Source organism: Ovis canadensis, chromosome 8 (assembly GCF_042477335.2).
Source record: "Ovis canadensis isolate MfBH-ARS-UI-01 breed Bighorn chromosome 8, ARS-UI_OviCan_v2, whole genome shotgun sequence".
Taxonomy (NCBI): Eukaryota; Metazoa; Chordata; class Mammalia; order Artiodactyla; family Bovidae; genus Ovis; species Ovis canadensis.
This window is the reverse complement of record NC_091252.1, coordinates 85,201,623-85,215,755: the sequence shown is the minus strand read 5'-3', so window position 1 is coordinate 85,215,755 and position 14,133 is coordinate 85,201,623. Positions and strand designations below refer to the sequence as shown.

Genomic DNA, 14,133 nt, shown 5'->3' with positions numbered 1-14,133 from the left:
ATGGCAGCAGTTATGTAAAAGATGGACAGAGACAGGCAGGAGCCGCAGTAGTAGATGACTCTGGACAGACGATATGGGCAGAGGCCCTTCCCCTGGATACCTCAGCACAAGGCAGAGTTAATTGCCCTGATTCAAGCATTAGAGAGAGCCAAAGGAAAAAGAATAACTGTTTTCACTGACAGTCGCTATGCTTTAGGCACGGTACACATCCAGGGCCCGATATATCGGGAACGGGGGTTTTTGACAGCTGAAGGAAAAGAAATTAAAAATTTGCCTGAAATCCGTAGACTTTTAGAGGCTGTACAGATGCCTCGGGCTGTGTCAATAGTACACGTACCTGGGCATCAGAAGGGTGACAGCCTCACGGCACGAGGGAATCGTGCTGCAGACCTGGCAGCTCAAAAAGTAGCTGATGAAGATTTCATCACCCCTGTGTTGGCGATCGGACTTCCACCTCCAGGTATGGGAACTCTGCCCCCAATCCCTGAGTATTCATCCACAGACCTTGCTTGGATCCAAGAACACACCAACCTTCAAAAAGGTGAAGATGGATGGTACCGAGACTCAGACGGCTACTTGATACTCCCTGCTCAGTTGGGACAGCAACTATGTGAGCATTTACACTTGTCTACTCATCTGGGAAAAAAGAAGACTCTGATGCTCTTTCAAACTGCGCTCCTGCGATTTCCCCGGTACCAGACAACTGTAAAAAACATAGTGCATGCTTGTAAGGCATGTCAACAGATGAGACCAGGAAAAAGACAACATGCAGGACTGAGGTATCGGGGAGAAGGACCAGGGAAACACTGGGAAATAGATTTCACCGAGGTAAGGCCAGGCAAGTATGGTTACCGGTACTTGTTAGTGTTGGTGGATACCTTCTCAGGGTGGATGGAGGCTTTTCCTACAAAGGGAGAGGCTGCGATGATAGTGGCGAAAAAGATTTTAAAAGAAATAGTTCCCAGGTTTGGCCTGCCGGTGACCATCGGCTCTGATGATGGACCTGCTTTTGTGAGTCAAATAGTTCAGAGCCTTGCCCTAGCCCTGGGGACTAAATGGAAGTTACATTGTAAATACAGTCCACAGAGCTCAGGGCAAGTAAAAAAAAAAAAATGAATCGGACCCTAAAAAAACTTTAACTAAATTGGCTATAGAGACTGGCGGGGACTGGGTGACCCTCCTTCCCTTCGCCCTCTTCCCTGCGCATAATACTCCTTATCAACTTAATCTGACCCCATTTGAAATTCTGTATGGGAGACCTCCCCCTGTATGTCCAATATTTAAAGGGAAGAAACTACCGCCTCCCACGTTGGGACAATTCCAAGAGGCCTTGATGGCCTTAAACAAGGTGCACTCTCGTGTCTGGAAACTGCTCTGGGAAATACATATGGGTCAAAATAAGGGAACTATTCCCTCACATGACATTGGCCCAGGAGATTGGGTATGGGTCAAAAGGCACTAAACCAAGGCACTAGAACCCAAATGGAAGGGTCCTTATGTTGTTCTTTTTACCACCCCAACTGCCCTAAAGGTTGACAGTATCGGGCCTTGTGTGCATTGCAACCACGTACGCCCAGCTACTTCAGCAGAGCAGGAAGACGCTAAAAAAAATGAGAAGCGTGTCTGCACCCGTTCAACCCCCTGAGGCTGAAGCTCCGGCGTCGTCAACAGGACCAAGACAACTCGTCTGGACCATCTTATAGATGACCATGTTACTCTGCTCCAAAGCTGCCAGCGTGAACCCGCACCAACCCATCAGAATCACCTGGAAACTGCAAAATGGACTAACACGTGAGATGCTTAACTCCACCACCGCAATACATCCACCAAATACTTGGTGGCCAGACTTATACTTTGACCTTAAGCCGGTGGTAAATGTACCCTGGAAGAGGGGCAAGCTCCGGAATCATGCATTCTGGGCATGTCCAGGTGCGCCCAGGCATAACTGGAAGATCTGTGGGGGGATACAGGACTCTTATTGTAAATCTTGGGACTGCGTAACTTCCAATGATGGATCGGAGACTCCAGGGTATAGACGGTGGGATGTAGGAAATCAGGACTTGCTTAACTTCTCATTTGTAGGACCCGTACCTCCGTACTCCAATTGGGAAAAGGATCATAACTTTGCCCAGGTAAAAATAAGGTTTAACATTGACAAAGCAAAAAAAGAAAAGGCCTGGGTCAACGGGAGATCATGGGGGCTTCAGACCAGAACTGACGGGTTCCCATACCGGGAGTATTATAATGAGATCATTGTTGTGAGTCAAGTTTTAGAATCGGTACAAATATATATAGTATAGGTCCAAACCCCATTGAACAGGTCCATGCAACTCTCTACCCGACCACCTCCCTACCTACATCCCAGGGACCAACAAAAGACCCAGAGGCAGGCCCCCTTGCTAAACTCGGACAAACAGATCCACTATGGAAATTAGTAAAGGCAGCTTATGCTACCTTAAATCAAACCCATCCTGAGGCAACTAAATCCTGTTGGTTATGTTACAACTTAATTCCCCCTTATTATGAGGCAGTAGGCCTCAACGCCTCTTACGACCTGGCCAACAGCACCGATCCTCCTCAATGTTAATGGGGAGACCGAAAAGTAGGCCTTACAATGAGAGAGGTATGGGGAAAAGGGTTATGTATGGGCAAGGTATTATCAGAGAGGTCTCCACTGTGTGTGCATGTCGTTGAGCCTATGGGCTTGCCCATAGCCAGGTGGCTAATACCACGGATGGGAGGATGGTGGGTCTGTTCACACATGGGGCTGACTCCATGCTTACACAGCTCAATCTTTGATCCCAAAGAAGAATTCTGTGTTATGGTAGCAGTCGTGCCAAAGATTCTGTACCGACCAGAGGAAACAATATATGATTACTGGGCCCAAAAATTGACCCTAAATCCTCAAGAAGGAACTTACAAAGTCAAGAGGGAACCTCTTACTGCCATAGGATTTAACTCCCTGAGAGCGGCCATAGATGAGGACATCACCCGTATAGAGCAATCTATTAGTCATTTAGAATCGTCTTTAACTTCCCTATCTGAAGTAGTTCTGCAAAAGAGAAGAGGATTAGATCTGCTCTTTCTGCAACAGGGGGGACTCTGTGCTGCCCTAGGAGAAGAGAGTTGTTTTTATGCTGATCACACAGGAATAGTTAGAGAATCTATGGCCAAAGTAAGAGAGGGACTAGCCCAACATAAACGAGAATGTGAGGCTCAAAAAGGATGGTTTGAGTCTTGGTTTCCACAATCCCCTTGGTTGACCACCCTAATCTCCACCTTGCTGGGACCCCTGCTAATACTTCTACTGATGCTTACCTTTGGCCCATGTATTATCAATAGACTTGTAGCCTTTGTAAAGGAACACATAAATACAGTACAGCTGTTTGTGCTTCGGCAACAATATCAAACTGTGTCTCAGGACTGAGAGGAAGATTCCTCTATATGATCTAAGGATGGGGGGAATGTTAGGGACCAAATGACGGGCTCTAGGACCTGAGTCATGTTTACCAGAAAGAGACAGGACATGCGCTCACCCTGCCTGGCCAATCATGTAACGCCAGCTACTCTTGTAACTGAGACAAAGAACTGCCTGTATATAAGCCGCCATACTCCTTTGTTCGGGGCTCTTGTCGGATTCCACTGTGCTGGAAGAGACTTGGGCCCTAGCACGCTAGAAATAAACTCCCTTCTTGCCTTTGCATTACTGTGGTGGACTTGCTGTCTCGGTGGGTTCGGTCGGTTCGGAGATACAGGCTCAGTGCATAACAGACAGGACTCAGGCTTGGGTGGGGCACCAATTTAGTGGGTTCAGGTGATCAATGTGTCAGGGGAAACCTCTCATGCATAGGCCTGGGGGAGAGGACCTTGGGTTTAATCTCTGGCAAGAGGCAACATGGGGACCACATAGCCCCAGTGGAGGAGGCTGGTAAAGAGGCAAGTGATTTAGGAGAGCAGGAGAAAGACGAAAGGACAGCATTAGACCCCTGGTCAGGACAGCCACATAGGAGAAGACAGGCCACTCTGGACAGGCCTGGCCACCCCCAGACACAGTAGCCCCAGATGGGAGTGAAATCAACCGGGAGGTGATGTTAATGAGTGTCAACAATGAACATCCTTCCAAGAACATAAAACTCCACCTGATCGCTCTTGCTACTTCCGTAATATTCTGCTCGCATCCATTTCCATATCTATAAATAGGGAAGCCAGCCTCACTCAGTGAGAAGACATGAAATGGAGCACTACCCGTGCTGAGGTGTCCGTGCGACCTTCCGAGGTCAGGGCTCAGTCACCCCTGAAGCTAGCAAAAGCCGAGAGCCCCGTGATAACAGAGAGATGGATCCTTCTGTCACAGACGTTGACCTCTCAATGTCATTGATAGATCACTATGTCATAGATAGACCACTTCCCAAGAATTAGGAGGTCTTGTCAGTCCCAGAGAGTGATGGATCATCTCACTCTTCATCAGCAGATAGCCCTGAGATGTGAAAGTGAGATGTTCAGTGCTGGCTGGATGCTGCATACAAGTAAATTATGAGGGGGAATAAAACGGATCACACAGGCTACCAGTGTAGAACGAGCAGCCGGAAGAGACCGCCAGGGGGCGCCCGGTGGCAGTTCTGGATCCCGGTCTCCACGGGGAACTTGCAAATTCAGGTTCTGGCCTCAGTCCTCAAACTCTTTCTAATGAGCAGTTACTTTGGCCCACAAAAGACCTAGGACTACTCTGGGGGCAGAAAGTACTAGAAAACATATTGCTGATGACACTGCAGTTAAGGGCTGTCTTCAGGCCCTTTCAAGAGATCCGCAGAATTCTTTGGTGGGGGTGGTTGAGGGGTGGTGGATGGCTTGGAAATCTTGAGTCTTTAAAAAAAAAGCAGGGCTTCCCTCCTACATCAGTCGGTAAAGCCTCTGCCTGCAACGTAGGAGATCCGGCTTCGATCCCAGGGTCAGGAAGATCCCAAGGAGGAGGGCATGGCGACCCACTGAAGTCCTCTCGCCTGGAGAATCCCCATGGTCAGAGGAGCCCGGCGGGCTACAGTCCTCAGGGTCGCAAGAGTCGGACACGACTGAACAAGTAAACCACCACCGCAGGAAGACTGCAGGCGGGAATGGGGAGGAAGGTTGAGGGGCGAGAAGGACTCGGAGGAGCAAGGAGTGAGTCAGGAGGGGCCGGCTGGGTGGGGCCATGCGAGGCTTCCGATGCCTGAGAAGGAGGCGCCTGGCTCCCCTGGACCGTCCAGGCATCACCTGAGGAGGGTCAGGGGGGTGACACGGCGGGGAACCGGCGGGAGTGGACTGGAGGGCAGGGCGGAGAGTGGAAGGGCGGGGCGGGCTCTCACACAAATAGCTCGGGTCTCCCCACGAAGTCAGATCAAAGCACTTTCCCCTTGGTGATGGGCTGGACCACTGACTCCGAAGCGCCTCTTAGTGTGGCTGCCCTGCTTCTTCTCCTGTCTCTCCGGTTCTGCACGGCGCGAGGCGGTGAGTTCATGGATTAACCTGAGGGGAGCGGACACGGGGCCTTAAGACCCCGAGAGGGATGAGGGTGTCCGCCAGGTTCGGGAACGTCGAGCCTGGACCGCCTCCCTGCTTTTAGACCTCCGCTTGCTCCTTTCCCGCTGGGCTCCTGCTCCCCGCCCCCACTCCCCAGCTTGTTGCGGTTCCCCGTCCTCCTGCCGGGGCCCCCTCCCTGCCCTGGCATGAAAAAGACAAGATCTGGGTGAAAAAGGAATCACAGCATAAAGGGAGAGGAAGCTGGGAGAAATGGGAGCCCGGGCAGCAGCAAGAAATGCTGCTCCAATCCGCAGGCCGCCTCTCTGGAATTTGGAGCCACTGAAGCGGGTGCAGGACAGGTGGGGGCCGCTCCCGAGGGACCGAACCCATGGGGTTCAGAGGAAGGCTGGGTGGAGCCTGACCAGTTGCCTTGGGCGGGCCGGGGCGGCAGGGGGCGGGGAGGGAGATGGGCAAAGGTCTAGGTGGAGTCCGACACTTGGGCGGGGTGTTGGCGGGGGGCGAGGTGCAGGAGGTGGGGCCAAGGAGATGGCTGGAGTCTACCTAAGAAGCCTCCTTAGAGTCCTGCTTGGTTACAACACTATTTTTTCCATATCCCTCCCCATCCCAATAAGCTCAGGGCCTCCAACAACTTCCTAAACCTGCCCCTCTGTCAACTGGCACCCTATCCTCTTGCCTGAGAATTCACCCCAGCAGAAGCCTCTCAGCCTGTCCCCCAGGACATAAAGCAGGAGAGATGGGAGAAGAGCTTCCCAAAGTGTGTGACACAGGGCATGAGGGTGAGGATGGGCAACCCCACTTCTACCCTTCAGTCCCACATTCATATTCCCTGAGACTATGGAGACAGTGGCCTATAAATAGCTATTATTTACGGCAGGAGTTGGAGAATCTTTTCTTCAAAAGAGAGAGAGTAACACAGTTGGTCTCAACAGGTCATTTGGTGTCTGTGTGCATTCTACATCTCCACATTTGTGCTACAATAGCAGGCAAAGACGGCCTGGGGGGAAAAAAAAAAAAGAACAATGTGACTCCCCTGTAATAGTAATAGATGACTCATCCCTTAGGGACTAGTGCAAGGATGGCTTAGCTGCCTGTTTGTGAACCAAAAACTTGCTCTGTCCTGCCTTGTAGGTTCTGGGTGGTGTGAATGTGAAAGGAGTATGGGTCCAGCAGATATGGGCTGATGTCCCCGACCCCCTCTGCTCTAGAGTGGTTTCCATGGTCCATGGAGATATAGGGGACACTGCATGAAGCCTCAGGCATGAGCAGAGAATAGTGTGTGCATGCTAAGTCCCTTCAGTCATGTCCAACTCTTTATGATCCTATGGACTGTAGCCCACGAGGGTCCTCTGTCCAAGAGATTCTCCAGGCAAGAACACTGGAGTGGGTTGCCATGCTCTCCTCCACGGGATCTTCTCACTTAGGGACAGATCCCACATCTACTCCAGCTCTGACATTGCAAGTGGATTCCTTACTGCTGAGCCACAGGGGCAGACCCTGGAGATAGTGGTCCTAAAACAATTCTGATGTCAGGCCTAGGCCACCTGCTGCTCTCTCTTATTTGTTGCCTCTGGCCCTTCTTATGCCAAACCACAATATCTCTTTAATCCTCTGATGGCTGGTCTATCTGAACTAATAATTAGGGGTTGGTGAGCCCAGATCATGATAGACAACGCTGACATTTCATGACCAGAGGCCTCATCTCCACTACCCCCAGGACCATACCAGGAGCCACATTTAAATGGTGTGCTATTCCCCACTGCAAATCTCATGGCCTTGCTTCAGGACATAAAGGGTCTGTGTTGTGAACCTCCAAGTAAAATGCCGTAGACGGCACATTGCACCTTTCCCACCACAGACAGATAGCTCTGACGTCACAGGTTCTGCTGGGTCATCTGCCCAAGAAGCAGGTGATCAGGTCCAATCGTCCCTAACTGTTTTTGTGCTAGGACAGCCGTTGTAACAGAAAACCATGGTCTGCAGAGATTGAAATATGTCATATGCACAAGTATAGAAATCTATGGGCCACACTGGGAACTAAATGGAGATAGGATAGGGATGACACTCCTGCAGCCCTGGAGGGTTGTAGGTTGGTACTCTGTCATTTTCTCCAGGATGTGATATTCTTTACAAGTACTCTTGGGGGATGAAGGTCCGTGTCAGAAGTGTGAACTTGGAAATCACTTCTATGGTACCCTCACCGCACGGTAATTTACTAACTGTGAAGATTTTTCATTCATATGTAAATGCAATGAAAGTGAAATGAGCACTATGAGGACCAGTGGATGGGAGACACCCCTGTGGGACAGATGTGTATTCCTTACCACAGATCTCAGGCACCACAGTAATAACAGGCGGGCCATGATGATGTTTCAGACTGCTGGACATGATGACAGTCCCTCCCTTGGACCTCATGAATGTGGGGGTGGCGTTCTGCCAAGTGTACACTTACCCCAGGCAATGACCATGTGGCCTCCAAGGCCAGAAGGACTTCTGCACTTGCTGTGGTGATAAGAGGGCCCTCCTTGCTGATGCCTGGCATCTCTGTCTCTAGGAATGGATTCTGAATATAAGACCTGACTCAGTGCTGGATACTGCACAAAGGACCTGGACACTTTGTTGGGATGTCTGCACTCAGATTCCTGAACACTCAGCCTTGTGTCTGTCTCTGTTTTTTATATAATTTTTCCTTTCAATCATGTAGTTTTTAGCAGGGCTCACTGCTCTTCTGTCTTCTGTCTGCCTCTAGGATCGCCCTGTGCTAGGAGGCAGCGTGGTACTCTTTGCAGTGAGGCCTGGCTACAGTGGGGCTCTCTGGTCCCCTTGGCCTCTGCATCTGCTTTGTTTCTGACATAGGGCACTCCCCCTGGCATCAGCTCTTTCCCCTTCTCCATCCTCGCTCCTGCTGGAAGTGCACAGGAACACCAATCCCACCACCAACCCTGACCCTCAGCAAAAGTCACCCTTGAGCTGTTGGAGATGCTTCTCATCCGCTCGTTCCTCTCGGGCTCCAAGGAACCTGGGGGACTGCACACTTTCCTGCCCTTTCATACTGTGCCCACTCTGGCACATTCACTTCTCTGAGCCTTTGATCCCTTCCTCTACCACCTGCCTCAGAAGTTCTGGATTTTCTCTTTCATGCCATGTGGGCCACGCCTTCTCCAGGATCCTAAGACCCATCAAAGTGGCAGATCAGCAGCATCTCCCTGGCCTTGCTAAATCCTGTGACCCTAATTGTAAATTCTGCTTTCTGCAGCTTTGGGTTCTGTGTGGGCCTTATGAGCACAGTAGAGATAATGTTATGTGGTTTCTCCACTTGCTCAGCCTGTAGGTGGTGTTGGGGAGCAGGGGGGCCTTCCTGCTCTACCAGCCCAGCCCTGCAGCTTTCCTCTGCTCTCACATAAGTGGGGGGAGAAGGTAATGGGTCTTCTTCTCCAAAACCTGCCCTCACCTGCATTTTCCTTCACAGATGCTCACTCTCTTTGCTACAACTTCACCGTCGATCCTCACCCCAGTCCTGGAGAGCTGTGGTGTGTGGCTCAAGGCCAGGTAGATGGGAATGTTTTTCTCTCCTTTGACTGTGGTGGCGCCATGATCCAATCCACAAGTCCATTGGGAGAGGAGGTGAAAACTACGAACACTTGGGAAACACAGAGAGAAACACTCAGAGACATCGGGGACTTCCTCATGGGGCAAGTGCCTGACAATATACTGGAGAAAGACACACCCAGAGGTGAGTTCAGTTCAGTTCAGTTCAGTCACTCAGTCGTATCCCACTCTTTGCAACCCCATGGACTGCAGCGTGCCAGTCTCCCCTGTCCTTCACCAACTCCCAGAGGTTGCTCAGACTCACGTCCATCAAGTCAAACTCATGTCCATCGAATCCAGAGGTGAGTTAGGAAGTCCAGATACTGAAGGAGCTGCATCCATTGTTTATGGGTAAAAAATTCAATTGAGTATTGGTCCTTCCCTAGTAGTCCAGTGGAAGGAGTGGGCCTTGGAGGAGAGAACAGGGCCTGATTACCTGGGCCCAGGGCAGGTGGATCACGGTGAGGCAAAGAATTCATCAAGTCCAGAGCCTATGCTCTTTCTTTTCCTTGATGAGATCAGATCCTCTGACCTTGCAGGGTAGGATGACATGCCAGTGTGAAGAGGATGGACACGTCAGTGGATCTTGGCATTTTGGCTTCAATGGAGAAATGTGCCTCCACTTTGATTCAGAGGATGGGCACTGGACAGTGGATCATTCTGGAGGGAGGTGGATTAAAGAGAAGTGGGAGAAGGACAGAGCTGTGACCGACTTCTTCAAAAAGGTCTCCATGGAGACTGTCGGGCCTGGCTTCAGGAGTTTATGGTGCGCTGGGAGAAAATGTTGAAGACCTCGGGTAAGTGAGGCGAGTGTAGAGAACTGGTAGTCCACTCAAGGTGATATGGACCCAACCTCTGTGTATGCGTGTGTGTGTCTGTATGTCTGTGTGTTTTGGCAAAGTGATCCATCTACAGTGAGCTGTTCCTGAAACATGGATGGCCCTAGAGAGTGTCATACTGAGTGATCTAAGTCAGAAGAGAAGGAGAAATATCATATGACATGCCTTATAAGTGGAATCTAAAAAGAAATAGTACAAGAAAACTTACAAAACAGAAAGAGACTCACAGACTTAGAAAACAAGCTTATGGTTACCTGGGGGAAGGGATAGTTAGGAACTATGGGAAGGTCATGTACACACTGCTATATGTAAATGGATAACCAACGAGCACCCACGGTATAGTACATGGAACTCTCCTCAGTGGTATGTGCCAGCCTGGATGGGAGAGGGGTTTAGGGGAGAAGGGGTTCATGTATGTGTATGGCTAAATCTCTTTGCTGTTCATCTGAAACTATGATAACATTGTTAATGGCTATACCCCAATTAACAATGTTTTTGGAGTGAATAAAAATAAATAATATTAAAAAAAATCTAAAAAGTGAATTGTTTCTGGGAGAACAATGATCCAGGATGCTCTGTCATCCTCACTCCTCTTCCACCTCCTGACGTCTCTCCTCACAGCACAGGCGTTTGGACGACTGAACATGGATTTTTGCTGATCCAAATCCTGTAGACATCTTTTTGATTTCTGGGATTTATTTCTCACTGTACCCTCTTTCCAGAATCTTCTTCTAAATGTCACCAATTCCACTTTAGGAAAACTGTCAATACCGCCTCTGCTGTAGCTCCTGAGGACTGCATCCTCAGGTCACCGTCTCTGATGTCACAGCGGGACTGAGTGGCTGTGTTGGAAACCTTGCTCCCCCATTAGCTGTCAGAGCCCCGAGAGGACTGGGCTCCTCCCTTCGCCCCATCTCACCTGAGGACCTATCACAGGGGCCTCCATGTGATGGGTACAAGCTGTCTGCACAGTAGAGATACTGAGTCGGGGACGAGGAGGCATCTGCTGAGTTTGGGGTCTGGACAAGGGCTTCACTCTTACTCTCCTTGCAGCATCACTGACCTCAGTCCTCGCTACAGTGCAGCCCACGGCCCCAGCCAGCAACCACAAAACTGAGATTGTCCTTGGAGTTCTCCCCGGTTTTGTCATAATAAGCATCGTAGCCTGGATCCTTTAAAAGAAGAAGTACTGAGGGCAGAAATCAGAGGGAAGACAGGGGCACAGGGCCTGGTGTGAGGACGGGAAAGGTGAATCCCAGCCAACCCCTGCCCCTCACTGAACCTCCTCATCCTGGAAATGAGCAGGGGGATAAGACCCCATATCACCTGAGAGCAGAACTCAGACAAGCTCAGCCCTGAGTTCTGAGAGGTCCCCACTGTCAGGTGACACTGTGAAAAGGGTGGGGCCTTCACTAGGCTGAGGGCCTACTGATGCTAAAGGGTTTAGCCAAGTCCCCGGACTGAGCACAGACTGCTGGCTGGCAGGGCCCAGGGTAGGTAGTGTGAGAACAGCAGGCACTCAGGGGGAGGGCAGGACTCAGGGGCCTGAGAGCAGCATGGGGACTCCACGTGATGTGTCAGCGGGGAGGGGACCAACCCAGTGGCCAAAATGAGAGGGGCTGGGCTCTCATCCCAGAGGAAGGGGTGGGAAGGCCTTTGCAGACCCAACTCCAAAGGCCCGTTCTCACAGGAAGTAGTGTGGGTGAAGCAGGCAAGGCAGGAGCCCCACAGCAGAGACTGTGGGAGGGGCTAAGGCCAGGCCTGTGCTCCTGGAGAAGCTGCAGTTGTGACTCAGCCTGTGGCCTGCCCGGCCCCAGCCTCCTGGGAACCCAGAGCTTCCATCACTGAGCGGCCCTGCCTTGAGCAGAGGTGCCTGGGGGTGGTGGGCCTGAGCTGGGGTGGAGATGCCCAACTGGGGTGACCAGGAAGAGATGGGGGCAGGGACCCTGGTCCTGAGAGCTGTGTGTGCTGCTCAGAGTCTGGAGGGGAGCAAAGGAAGGAGGTTTCCCTGCAGCCCCCCAAGGCTGTCAGGAAGCAAGTCCCCTCCTCTTGGGACCTGCTCCCTGGTCCTTTAGGCCCTCCTCGGGGAGGATCCGGACCTGAGTAAAGGGAGCAGATTGATTCCTCACTGGCTCCAGTCCTGAGCCTGAGCAGGCGGTGTCAGGGCCTGGCGTGACTCTGTGATGCAGGAAGGAAGGAGGAGATGACAACAAGCTGCTGGGCCTGAGGTGGGGGTGGAGGTGGAGCCCCTCAGTGAGGGTGGGGCTGGAGGGGAGCTGGGGAGGGGCAGCCCCAGGAAATTGACAGGAGTTCCTCAGCCTCGTGGACCAAGGCCTCTTTCTATTCTGCCGGAGGCGGTGCTCCCAGGAAGTGTGGCAGGTGCTCTGTTGGCCTGAGGACTCAGTCTCTGCTTGGCCACCTTTGTTCTCCTGCTGTTCACTTCAGAGCCAAGAGACCACACCTTCGGAATCCCAAGTCTGTCTACCAGTTATGACGACACAGTGGCTGCACCATCTCGAGTCTTTTGTCGCAGCTGATGAGCATCCTCCTCAACATCTTTACTTTTTTCAAATCTCCTTTCCCACTTCCTCTTGGTGTTGAGTGATGCAGTCTCTGCACTGATACTTTTAACTACTTGTACAAGAGATCACCATAAACATAACACTTTCAATCTTTTGGTTTTTGGAAAATTAGACTTCTGCCTGCATCGTGACCTTATTCTTAAAAATGATGATATTGGTGGAAAAATACATCTGCTCTTGCAGGACTCAGGGGTTTTTTTCTTTATCCAGAGAAACAACTTCATTATATTTTCAAAGGGATACAGTTTTACATTGACTGGTTCCCATCATAATTTATTACCCTATTGGTGCTGAGTCATGTTCGACTCTTTGCGATCCCGTGGACTGTAGGCCATCAGGCTCCTCTGTCCATGGGATTTCCCAAGCAAGAATACTGGAGTGAGTTGCTATTTACGTCTCCAGGGCATCTTCCTGATCCAGGGATTAAACCCATGTCGCCTGTGTCTCCTGTACCTCATTCGTAGGCAGGTGATTCTTTACCACAAGCGCCACCTGGGAAGCCTTTATAGTGATTCTTAAATCAACATCTCTATAATGCACAAAAGTTAAGTACTTCATGCCTGTTTTCTAATCCAGGAGAAAAGTCATCATTTCAGTTCAGTCGCTCAGTCGTGTCCAACTCTTTGTGACCCCGTGAATCGCAACATGCCAGGCCTCCCTGTCCATCACCATCTCCCGGAGTTCACTCAGACTCACATCCATCGAGTCAGTGATGCCATCCAGCCATCCCATCCTCGGTCATCCCCTTCTTCTCCTGCCTCCAATCCCTCCCAGCATCAAAATCTTTTCCAATGAGTCAACACTTCGCATGAAGTGGCCAAAGTACTGGAGTTTCAACTTTAGCATCATTCCTTCCAAAGAAATCCCAGGGCTGATCTCCTTCAGAATGGACTGGTTGGATCTCCTTGCAGTCCAAGGGACTCTCAAGAGTCTTCTCCAACACCACAGTTCAAAAGCATCAATTCTTTGGCGCTCAGCCTTCTTCGCAGTCCAACTCTCACATCCATACATGACTACTGGAAAAACCATAGCCTTGACTAGACGGACCTTAGTCGGCAAAGTAATGTCTCTGCTTTTGAATATGCTATCTAGGTTGCTCATAACTTTTCTTCCAAGGAGTAAGCGCCTTTTAATTTCATGGATGCAGTCACCATCTGAAGTGATTTTGGAGCCCAAAAAAATAAAGTCTGACATTGTTTCCACTGTTTCCCCATCTATTTCCCATGAAGTGATGGCACCGGATGCCATGATCTTTGTTTTCTGAATGTTGAGCTTTAAGCCAACTTTTTCACTCTCCTCTTTCACTTTCATCAAGAGGCTTTTTAGTTCCTCTTGAATTTCTGCCACAAGGGTGGTAGCATGGTATTTCCCATTCCTTCACATTCTATAAATAAAACCAATGATAATGCTTTATTTCTTGTGGAAACAGAGAATTAAACGATCATTCCTAAAGTAACATGCAGTCCAGCTGTGAAGTGATCTTTAAATTCTCTGGACTTTTAAATGTATATTTCACCATATCCCAACAGTAGGTCATGTGTTCACCCTACTATGCAGCCATTCGAGTGTTAGTTCCAGGCTGGAAAACATAGCCTAAAAGCCATGTAGAT

The 14,133-nt window shown here is 50.3% G+C and overlaps 1 pseudogene; it reads left to right on the top strand.

Moving 5' to 3' along the window:
• Positions 1-5,396: 5,396 nt before the first annotated feature.
• Positions 5,397-11,134, top strand: LOC138444663 (UL16-binding protein 1-like; annotated as a pseudogene).
• The last annotated feature ends 2,999 nt before the right edge of the window (positions 11,135-14,133 follow it).